Here is a 12,113-nt window from a genome sequence, read left to right on the forward strand (position 1 = left end):
TGTTGGGTACGGACTGGAAAGTTTCACTCCAAATTGTGGAGCAAACCACACTCCTCCTCCATCTCTAATTACAGGTGCCTGATTTTATTAAGTTTTGAAAAGCTTATCTCTAACACTTTTATATTCCTTTTGCTTACAACATTGTAATTATATTATTTGGCTTATGTTATACAGAGAAGGATTTAAAAAGACAAAGAGACCTATACACTTCTTCTAACGAATCAACATTTGGGTTCAATCTTGGGAAATATAAGGGCTATTTCATGAAGAATCATTTTTGAAACCCAAGCCTTTGATCCGAGATACAAGCCCAGCACAATTCACTGCCAGTCCTGAAGTGCATGTTTATTTTACTTGTGTGTTTATTTATCTCCCACCCTTCCATTTAAAAACAGCAGCAATGCTCAGGGCTTATAAGCAGTTCTAAAAACAGCAGCATCTCCAAAACAATTTAAAAATAGCATATATGAAAAACATAAGCTTGTTATCCAGGGAATCAATAAAAGTACTTTTCTAAATTAGAAAAATAAAGAGTACAATATGAATACATTAAAATGCCAAACCTATTTTCAGGCCTTATACATAAGCTAATATGGAAATATTCATGAAGATATTGTCAATGTATCCAATTTATATTGCTCTTGATGACAAAGTAAATAATTACACACACACACCCAATAGAAAACATGAAAAATAAGCAACCATGTATTAACAATGTTAAGGGCCCCTTCTGGGAGGAAGGGTGGGATATAAATGAATAAATCACATAACAATAAAATTAGCTTAAGAAAAATAATAGAAATAATGAAGTTAAGTATCCTTAGAAGGCCTGTTTTATAGATTTCATGCATCATCCCTGGAAATTATATTGTCCTGGCTCATTGTCCCAAAGCACCATGAGTGACTCTTACTTTCAAGTAACAAGAGAGGATATTATTATTCAAGAGCGCTCAGTACAGGTTCATTGGTAGGCTTGGGTTATCGAAGGTTGCAATACAAAAGGCTTAAGAGCAGGATCTGGAGTCCAAGATTGGGTGGTAATAACAAAGAAGTCACAACAAGTCACCAGGCCCTTCCTGTCTAACTTTAAAAGAGCAAGGTGTGGGGAACTCACTCACAGGATTCTCATCCCGCAAGAGAAGACTACACTTGCAGGCAGGCACTTGTGCAAGAGGGCTGCAAGTGCTCATGCTAATGAAGGCAGTGTTGAGCCTTTGGTGATAGAACCGAGACCTGCCCCCGTGGCAGCTCCTCCTGCTCTGCCTCCTCTCCCATCTGGTCAACATCTTCCTTGGTTCCTAGGAAATTGTGTATTCTAATGATTTATGAAAAGGCTCTACCTTTCTACAAATCTTTTAGATGCTCACCCTTCTCTTTATCTTCTATAATAATTAAGCTTATTAGTTTAAAAACCTATTTCTTAGATCTTATTACACCATTGAAATAAAATTATTTTCAGTTTGGCAGACCAGAAGGACAACCGAAAAAGTAGTATCATCATGAAAAACCGTAGAAGAGCATTAAGGTGTCCTTTTCTAGGTAGGGTGCTCCAAAGCCTTCATATGAACCCGTACCTAAACCTTCATGTATGAAACATAAGAGCCTGCTGGATCAGGCCAGTGGCCCATCTCGCCCAGCATCCTGCTCTTACAGTCATCAGTCAGATGCCTATGAGAAGCCCACAAGCAGGACCTGAGTGCAAGGGTACTCTTCCCTTCTGCTGTTTCCAAAAACTGGTATTTAGAAGCATACTGCCTCCAGCTGTGGGTTCCTTCGGGGGGAGGGGGGGCTGGGATATAAATTTAATAAATAAATAAACATATCCATCCGAGTTATAACCATATCCTCCATGAGTCTGGCTAACCTCTTTTAAAGCTATCCATGTTGGTGGCTGTCACTGCCTCTTGTGGGAGCAAATTCCATAGTTTTACTATGTACTGTGTGAAGAAGTACTTTTTTTGTCTGTTTTGAATCTTTCACCATTCAGTTTTATTGGATGTCCATGAGTTCTAATGTTATGAGAGAGTGAGAAAAACCTTTCTGTATCCACTTTCTCCACACTATGAACAATTTTATACACTTCTATACTGTCTCCTCTTACTCGCCTTTAATCTAAATTTAAAAGCCCCAAATGATGCAACCTTTCCTTGTGGGGATGTTGATCCATCCCCTTGATCATTCAGGTTGCCCTTTTCTAAACCTCCAACCTTTTTGAGGTGAGGTGACCAGAACCTATACACTGTATTCAAAATGCTGTCACACCATAGATTTGTATAACAATATTATATTGGCAGTTTTATTTTCAGTTTTATTTATGGTTGCTAGCATGCAATTCACCTTTTTTACAGATATGTCACGCACTACTGAGCTTCATTGAGTTGTCTGACACCCCAAGGCCATAATGTGAAATTAAGATATTTTTGCCCTGATGTGCATCACATTACACTTCCTTACATTAAAATGAATTTGCTATTTTACTGCCCATTCACTTGGTTTGGAGACACTCTTTGCAATACCTTTTTGTTTTAGCCAGCTTGAACAATATAGTGTCATCAACAAATGTGGCCACCTCACTGTTCACCCCTAATTATAGATTGCTTATGAACAAGTTAAAAAGCACAGGACCCAGTACTGATCCTTTGGGGAACCCCACTTTCTACATCTCTCCACTGAGAGGATTGTCCATTTATCTTTACACTCTGCCTTCTGTTACTTAACCAGTTCTTGATCCACAAGACAAATTTCCTCTTATTCCATGACTGCTAAGCTCACTTAGGAGTTTTTGATGAGGTACTGTGTTGAAAGATTTTTATGCTTGATTGGTTAGTGAGACAGGAGTTACTCTTGCAGAAGCCATGCTGGTTCTGTTTCAGCAAGCTTTCTATATGCTTGGTTATTTTATCTTTACAACATTATTTTCCATCCGTTTTCCCAGAACAGACATTAAGCTAACCAGCTTGTAATTTCTAGGATCCCTCAGATTCCTTTTTAAAAATTGCTGTTACATTGGCTGCTTTCCAGTCCTCCAATATGGAGGCTGATCTCAGGGACAAATTAAATATTTTTGTTAGAAGATCAGCAGTCTCACATTTGAGTTCTTTGGGAACTCTGGGATGGATCCCATCTGGAGTCAGCGATTTGTAAGTTTTTATTTTGTCAATAAGGCCCAGAACCAGAACTTTGTTTTTCATTACCACTATTTGCCTCAGTTTCTCAGTCTCCCTTCCTGCAAAAGTTAGTTCAGGCACAGGGATCCCTTATCTTGCACTGTGGGCAAAGAATTCATTCGGAGTGTCTGCAATCTCCTTATCCTCTTTTATCACACTTTTGGCTTCTTTGTCATCCAGTGGTCCAGCTGCCTCCCTAACTGGTCTCCTGTTACTAATGTATTTAAATAATTTGTTGTTGGTGTTTGTTTTTAACAATGTGCCCTTCAAATTCTGTTTTAGTATGCCTTTTTCCAGAGTTTTGTTGCTTTTTGTTCTTTTTTGGGCAATGCTTCCATTTTTTGAAGGAAGGGTTAGGGTTCCTTCCTGTCTCTAATCGCTTCTTGGACTCTGCTTGTTCACCATACTGGTATCCTCTTGGCCCTGGTGATACATTTACTGATCTGCAGTATACAGTTGAATTTCTAATACTGTGTTTTTAAACAACTCCCAAGCATTTTGGAGAGAATTGAAACTCTTGATTCTTCTTTTCAACTTGCTTTTTACCAATCCCCTCATTTTTCAGAAGTTTCTTGTTTTGAAGTCAAATGTGACCACGTTGGATTTTCTTGGCAGTTGGCCATTTGCATGTATATTCAGTTCAATAGCACTATGGTCACTGTTTCCAAGTGGTTCTACAGTACAACTCGCAGAAGGTCCTGGGTGCCAGTTAAGATTAAGCCTAGGGTCGTCATTCCTCTGGTTTTTTCCATGTTCTAGGGCAGAGTCATTTAGGGCAGGAGTCGCTGACCTTTTTGGACTAGGGATCACATCTGAATTTTGAAAGAGTGCTGAGGGTGTGGCTGTCATGGGGTGTGTAGAATAGCTCAAAATGGCTGCCATGGGGAGAAAAACAGCATAATAGCGTAACACAAATTAAAGAGTACAGTCATTGCTGCTGCTTCCCCCCCCCCCCCGACAACCTCATGCTTACATAGGAAGTCAGCTATGTCTTGCTGGTCCCAGTTATGGATATAATGCTCTTAAAGGCACAAGAATCCTATTTTCCCCATTGCTATTCCTAAACCAAAGCGTAGGCTGCCATCCTGTAGCCACTTACCTAGGAGTAAGCCCCACTGAATGCAAAGAGACTTACTTCTAAAATAGACATGTATACTATTGTACTGTAAATTATACATTGAATTCTTCTTGAGTGCCTGGGCATCAGCTCCTGCACAGCAGAATACATGCCTAAGCCTGTTTGCAAAATTTCACACTTTGCTTTTGCCATTTGGGGATTGTGATTACTTAATGGAGTGTTCAACATGTTACTATATCTTTAAGATGAATAGCATCTTAAGAGCATCCCTGTCAGTTAGCTTGGTCAGTTAGAGGAGGTTAGGTTCAGTTGATCGATACTGGACATATATATGTTCTTGCTTACAATAAAATATCTGTCTGCATTGAATTTGGAACTTCTTATAGAAGCAGGACGAGGTACGAGAAGTGAAATACGTTGTGTGAAGGTACAATGAACTCTTTGAGGGCTGCACATCCTTTATCTCTCTCACATGAGGCAACTGAGGAATAGAAGAGATTAAAGCAAGAGTTCCACATTTTCTTGTTGCCATGCAGCTACATGATAAACCAGATGAATAGGAAATTACTGTTTTTCTTAATGTTGCATTTTCTTAATGTGCAGTAAAATTATAAATTATAAATTCCTTCAAAGTATCTGAAGAGAGAAACAGTTATAAGGCACTGGTGGAAGAGTTTAAGAAGTACTGCCCTCCTAAAAAGTGATGTGACAGTGGAAACACACAAATTTAGATCAAGGTATCAGCAAGATGGAGAAACATTTGGAATGTTTCAGATTTAACAGTTTTAAAAAAAAGAGCTGGGGGATTCTTTAATAAAAAGATTGTGCTGTGAATAAACCATTCTGTATTGGGAAGACATTAGTTGGAAGAGCCTGACTTGACATTGGACAGAGCTATGCACTTATGTCAAGCATTAGAATTAAACCAACAAAGTTTCAGAGTGGTGCAGGAGTCAAAGGTGGGAGGTGCCTATAGAAAAGATTAGCATATGTAAACAGGCAGTCATTAAAAGGAAGTTTATCACTTGGATCTGCTTTCTGTAGATACTGTTGTGGAATGAATACTTCAAGCCTATGGAGCAACATGTGTTTGCTGTAAGGGGCAACATTACTTGCAAGAGTTTGCAAGCAAAAATTCACTAGTAATGTTGCTCAACTGGTGAATGATGTGGCATGCTTGCAGGGATATGAAGTTATGATGGATCATCAGGAAGAGCAACACTGGGAATTGCTACAGGAACTAGAGGAAGTTTAGGGGTGATTCAGATTAAAGAACAAAAAGTTTGAGATTGCAGTTTCGGAGAGGGAACAAGTAAGAAGAAAATGTACTATGACAGAGGGACAGAAGTGTTACCAGCATTGCATAAAAATAGTAAGAGTGAGATTGCATAATGGTAACAGTAACAAAGCAAGTAGTGCCACATTCTTTTGGATGGAAGGTGATAATGGGATTGTGCATATGAAGAAATTGAACACATTTACAACTGGTGTCACCATCCGCTTCTTTAAAGAGTCAGGATTACTGGTCTGACAAATCTACATCGGACACCATAAAAAAGAGTTGAGATCAACAAAGTACAATGGAAGGCAAGGATCTGAGTTATAATGTCCCACATGGGTCCCACCAAAATGGTTAATTGACTATGATACATAAAATATCTGATTTAAGTAGTAGGTGTAAGAAGTTATAATACATATTTTAAAATGAGTTGTGTGTGAAAAGGGAGATATGATATATGTTTCAGTAAGATGAATAGAATCTTAGGAGAATGGCTTTCAGTTAGCTTTGTCAGTTAAAGTTAAGTTTAGTTGAGAGCTATACATATATGCATGCTTGCCTATAATAAGATGTCTTTTCTAAATTACTGCATTGAGTTTGGAACTTCATATAGAACACAACACAGAGTAGGACTGGGATATAGCAAGCCATGAAAAGTGCAGGCTGGGAGGGTAGACTACAACTAAAAAGTCATAGAGTGACAATGGTTAATAGGCACCTGTTAAGGCTTGGCATAGCAGAGTTGTTGCCTTCTTGGCCAAACTAACTCTAGATGTGCTAAACTGTCATTTTACCAGCTTTGCCTTACCCTTATTTTTTGTGGAAGTGTATTTTCTTGTAGTGAAGCTCTTTTAATAGTTAATGTTAATACCTAACGTTTAGTTAAAATTTGGGAAGAAAGTTGCTGCATAAGACATAGAGAATATAGAGGATTAATTCTCTGTTGTGTATCACACAGCCACAGTTTGATTGCTTCATTGAAATTCGTGTGACTGCTTGCTGGGAATCTTGTTCACTCTTATCTATAGAGCCATAAAACAACAACTGGTTTTTTAATCTTCCTTTTATGCATATAATAACCCATTCGTTAAATGGAAGTTAAATAAGAACATCACAAATAATGCTACTTCACAAGTGAACATATATCTTTACTTAGCCCAGTGGTTCCCAACCTGGGTGCTGTGACCCGCAAGGGGGCTGCGAAGTAATCCAGAGGGGGGCATGATCAGTAAAGAAATGAATTATTTATTTTTATTTTCAAAAAAGTCTTCACTCCCTGGATGCTGTCTGCTTCCAATTACCACTGCAGATGACACCTCCCCCTTGAGGGGAGGACTTTGCTGAAGCTCAAGAGCTGCTTTCAGGTGCGCCGAGGACAGTCATCTGCTTATAGCAACACATAGCAGATGCCAGAGGAAGCTGAGGGAGGTGCTACCAGGAAGAAGAGGATATTACTATCCCGATTTCCATCTCCTCGCACTGCCGCTGCTGCCCTTACTCAGAATGAGAAGAGAGGGCTTTTCAAAAAGCAAAAAGAAGCAAGGCTGCAAGGAAAGGCAGCTTTCACCCTTCCTTCCTGGCAGCCAGCCTGTCTTCCTTCCTTGACTCCTACTTTGCTTCCACCTCCTTTTAAAAATTATTCTTATTTGCGAGGCCACCCAGATGGAGCCAAGGAGCAATTAGGAAGTTCAGGACTTGCTTGCCCCCCATCTCTGAGGCCAAGTGTGTGAGCCAGTGTCCCCCCTTTCTTCCACCTACATTTTGCCCCCCAACCTCTCCCTCCAAGATGCTGCAGCAGTTGAGGTTTCCCCCCTCCCACATGCCCAAATGCATGCACACCTGCAGATGCTTGCAGAAGGGACAGGTGTCTTTGTGTGTGTGCGTGTGCTGATCTGTCTTCTGCTACATTCTCATTCCCTAAATGTACGCCGACCAAATCATTAGTTCTGATGATAATCCCACAGCGTAAAAGCACTAACCCCCCTCCTTAATCTATCCACCCTTTTGTCTTCACACTCTAGCATCCCCTCCATTGTGACATTGTTGCTTCTTGATGATGATGACGGTGATGAAGATGATGATTTTTAAAAAGCTCAGCAGGTTGGCTGAGGCTGGGGTCCACATACCGCAGCTGAAATTTCTTTATTTATTGAATTATTATTGCATTTATATTTCTTCCAAGTTGCTCAAGGTGGTGTACATGATCCCCCCACCTTTCCATTTTATCCTTCCACCAACCCTGTGAGATAGGTCAGGCTGAGAGACTGTGTCTGGTCCAAGATCACCCAGTGGGCTACATGGCTGGGTGGGGATTTGAACCTGGATCTTAGCCCAACACTGTAACCCACTGGTGTTGGGAGACAGGACGGTACATCTTCAGATTGTTGGGGGGAGGGAATGGGATCCCAATTTGATTGAACCTTTGCATTAAGAAAAGAAAGCAGCACCTCCCTGTCTGCAGGGAGCTTTTTATGGAAAGGGATATTTGGAGATATGATTTTGCCATGGATCATTTTTTTCAATTAACAGAGACTAAAATTATAATTAGCATGGGGGGAAGGTCATGAAATTTTTTGAACTTACAAAGGGGGTCCCATACAAAAGTTGGGAACCACTGACTTAGCCTATTAATTAAGTTACCTTCATCTTCTCTTACTTTACCTTTGCAGGTAACTATTATAATTATTCCCCAAAGAACTATCCCACTTGATGTTCTGTCTTATCCAAACCTGGATGCTAGGAAACTTAATGGCCAGGATTAAATGAGAAGGGCGAAGGACATTCTAAAAAGATGTAGAAGTATTTTTTTTTATTTGGAGGTAATAGTACTTGCTTTTTGGATTGATAGATTATTGGATGAAATGGATTATCTGGATCCATTTCAGTCTGGTTTCAGGCCTGGTTACGGGACAGAGACAGCTTTGGTTGCCTTGGTGGATGACCTTCGCAGAGAGCTGGACAGGGGGAGTGTGTCCCTGTTAGTTCTACTGGACCTCTCAGCAGCTTTTGATACCATTGACCATGGTATCCTTCTGGACCGCCTTGCTGGGATGGGACTTGGGGGCACCGTGTTACGATGGCTCCATTACTTTCTGGAGGGATGAACTCAGGTGGTGCTGGGGGACTCCTGTTCGACTCCTTGGCCGTTGACCTATGGGGTCCCTCAGGTTTCAGTTTTGTCCCCCATGTTATTTAACATCTATATGAAACCACTGGGAGAGGTTATCCGGGGGTTTGGGGTTCAGTGCCATCAGTACGCGGATGACACCCAACTCTATTTCTCCTTTCCACCTAAAGCCAAGGAAGCTGTCCTGGTCCTGAACCAGTGCCTGGCATCAGTGATCTACTGGATGAGGGCAAACAAATTGAAACTAAATCCAGACAAGACAGAGGTGCTCCTGGTCAGTCGAAGGGCAGATCAGGGAATAGGGATTCAGCCTGTGCTGGATGGGGTTACACTCCCCCTGAAGACACAGGTTTACAGTTTGGGTGTGCTCCTGGTCTCAGCCCTGAACTTGGAGGCCCAGGTCTTGGCCGTGGCCAGGAGTGCCTTTGCCCATTTAAGACTAGCGCGCCAGCTGCGCCTGTTCCTGGAAATGCCTGATTTGACTATGGTGATGCATGCCTTAGTTACATCCCATTTAGACTACTGTAATGTGCTCTACATGGGGCTGCCTTTGAAGACTGTTCGGAAACTTAAACTGGTACAAAGAGCTGGAGCCAGAGTATTAACAGGGGCTGGTTACAGGGACCATACAACTCCCTTGTTACAACAGCTCCACTGGCTGCCAGTTTGTTTCCGGTCACAATTCAAAGTGCTGCTTTTGACCTTTAAAGCCCTATACGGCCCAGGTCCAGGCTATTTGTCAGACCGTATCTCCCTATACAAGCCTGCCCGGGCCCTGAGATCTTCAGGAGAGGCCCTTCTCTCAGTCCCAACACCCTCGCAAGTGCCTTCTCGGTGGCTGCTCCTAGGTTCTGGAACTCCCTTCCTAGGGAGGCACGAATGGCCCCCTCCTTGCAATTCTTCCATCGGCAAGTAAAGACTTCTTTATTCCGACAGGCTTTTGGGATAGAAGGTGTTTAGGATTGGGCTTTACAAGGCTTGTTTTATTGTTTTATATTATTATTTGTATTATTTTAAATTGTTTTTAGATTTTTAAGTGCCTTTTACGGTTTTAAGGTTGTGCATAGTTTAATTGCATTTTAATTGTATGTTTTTCTATGTTTTTAACTACATGTAGTTGTCTTTGTAAGCCGCCCTGAGTTCCAGTTTGGAAAAAGGGCGGGGTAAAAATAAAGTTTCAATTTCAATTTCAATTGCTTAATTTTCTACTGGTGCAACAGTTTAACCTGAGCATATAGAACCCAGTGGTTGAAATAATAAAAAGTGTACTATACAGCCATGAGAGTGGCTGTATACTATAGCCAGCATGGATTTTTCACATTCCGCAGTGTTAAACTGAAAATACCCCCATGCCATTCTGATACTTCCCATAAGCTCATTTCAAAACAAAACCTTACAAAACTTATAGTCCTGAACTCAGAAATGCTTGCTTAACAACCCTCTCAATTTTCATGGAGATAAACAAAACATTCAGAACGAATCGAGAGTTCAAAGTCTAAAGAGAGAGGGAAAAAAACCCAGATGCCTTTTGGACTTTAAAAGTTAAAAAAATGCATCACTCATTTTTAATTAATTTAATAAATTTTGCATTGAACTGAATGATAATGTCAGGCATGCTCAGTAAGAACCAACTGTCCGTGTTCTAAAAGCCAGACTCACAGCTGCTTGGCTTGCCTAATCAAGGGGCCCACCGACACTAGTCTTAGATTTCACGTAAGACAGTCATGGCTTCCCTCAGAGAATCCTGGGAAGTGTCATTTGTGAAGGGTGCTGAGAGGAGCCTCCTATTCCACTGACAGAGCTCCAGTGGCCAGACTGGTTTAACAGTCAGACACTCTGATTGAAGGTCTGTGAGGGGAACACGACGTCTCCTAGCAACTCTCAGCACCCTTCACTAACTACACTTCCCAGGATTCTTTGAGAGAACCCATGACTGTCCAAAGTGAAATAAAGGCCTGGTGTGGGTGTGGCCAATGATGGCTTTGGTTTAAATTTGGGTGGCAGGTTACATGTGCCTGCTGTAGAATAAAAAGGTGGGGGAAACACTGAAAAGCAATGATACTGTTCACAATGTTTTCCTTTTGGAAAGGAAAGGGGCTTCCTCTCTGCCCAGTGCTCACCCACCCAATCTCCTCCCCTCCCTCCCCCCTCCCTCCCCCTCCCCCAGGACAGTGTTAGACTACGACCTGGATGAGCAGGGTTCGAATCCCCACATAGCCATGAAGCTCACTGGGTGACCTTGGGCCAGTCACTGCCTCTCAGCCTCAGAGGAAGGCAATGGTAAAACCACCTCTGAATATTGTTTACCATGAAAACCCTATTCATAGGGTCACCATCAATCGGGATCAACTTGAAGGCAGTCCATTTCTATTTTCAAACATGATCGCATAGAAATAAATCCCATTGAACTAAAAAAAATGCAAGTGATCAAACCCACCCTCCCTTCTTCCTCCTATCCCCTTCCTCTTGCCCCTTCCTTCCCCTTCCCCTCCAATCCCCTACCCCTTCCCATTTTCAGTTTTACCTATCTTAAGCATGATTACACGGAAGTAAATACCATTGAACTTAATAAGCATGCAAATGATCAAACCTGCCCTCCCCTGCTCCTTCTTTTGCCCCTCCCCCTCCCATCTGCTCCTTCCCCCTCCCCACCTTCCGCTCCCCTCTCCCCTCCCTTTCTTCTTCCCTCTCCTCTCCCCTCCCCCTGCTCCTCCCCCATGGTCAGTTTTCCCTATCCTAACCATGGTTACATAGGAGTAAATCCCATTGAACTCAATAAGCATGCAAATGATCAAACATTTCCTCCCCTCTTCCTTACTGCTCCCATCCCCCTCCTTCCCTCCGCCCTTTCTCCCCTCCCTCCTACTCCTCCTTCACTCCCCATCCCCTATGATTGCAGGGAAATCCCAATGAACTCAATAAGCATGCAAATGGTCAATCCATTCTCGGCAAACTTGCACAGTATCCCATTCCTTACCTCCCAGATTAAAAAGCAGAGAAATTCACTCATAGGCACAAAAATTGCAGTTTAAGAACATATCTATAGCTCACAGATATTTCTATCAAACTTCAAAAAGCAGGGAAATTGGGCAGCTATAGTGAATGCACCAGGGGAGCAGGAGACCACACACTATATGCTGAGAGCCACATATTACCAAATTCTTCCAAGCTACACAGGACGTGGATTGGACTGTGAAAGACCAACCCAAATTGTGTTTGCTTTTTGACAAATTTGTAGGGCAGTCCAATATCTCAGAGAGAAGGTCAGGTCTCTATCTGAATAGACCTGGTTCGACTTACGTGTAACCTGTTTACATCCTTACTAGACTCCAGTAATGAATAGTTCTACATAGGGCTATCTTTAAAGACAGTTCAGAAATTACAACTGGTACAGAATGCCACCATCAGGAATGTATGTGGGGGCCAAGCATTCTGATCATATTACCCCAATACTGTGCCAGT

General features: G+C 41.8%; 1 protein-coding gene across 8 annotated transcripts in view; it reads left to right on the forward strand.

Annotated features, from left to right (window-relative positions):
* The window catches only part of FER (FER tyrosine kinase), a 268,182-nt gene that overhangs the window by 125,206 nt on the left and 130,863 nt on the right, over nt 1-12,113 (forward strand). The window lies entirely within an intron of this gene.

The sequence above is a fragment of the Rhineura floridana genome, chromosome 1 (genome assembly GCF_030035675.1).
Source record: "Rhineura floridana isolate rRhiFlo1 chromosome 1, rRhiFlo1.hap2, whole genome shotgun sequence".
Classification (NCBI taxonomy): domain Eukaryota; kingdom Metazoa; phylum Chordata; class Lepidosauria; order Squamata; family Rhineuridae; genus Rhineura; species Rhineura floridana.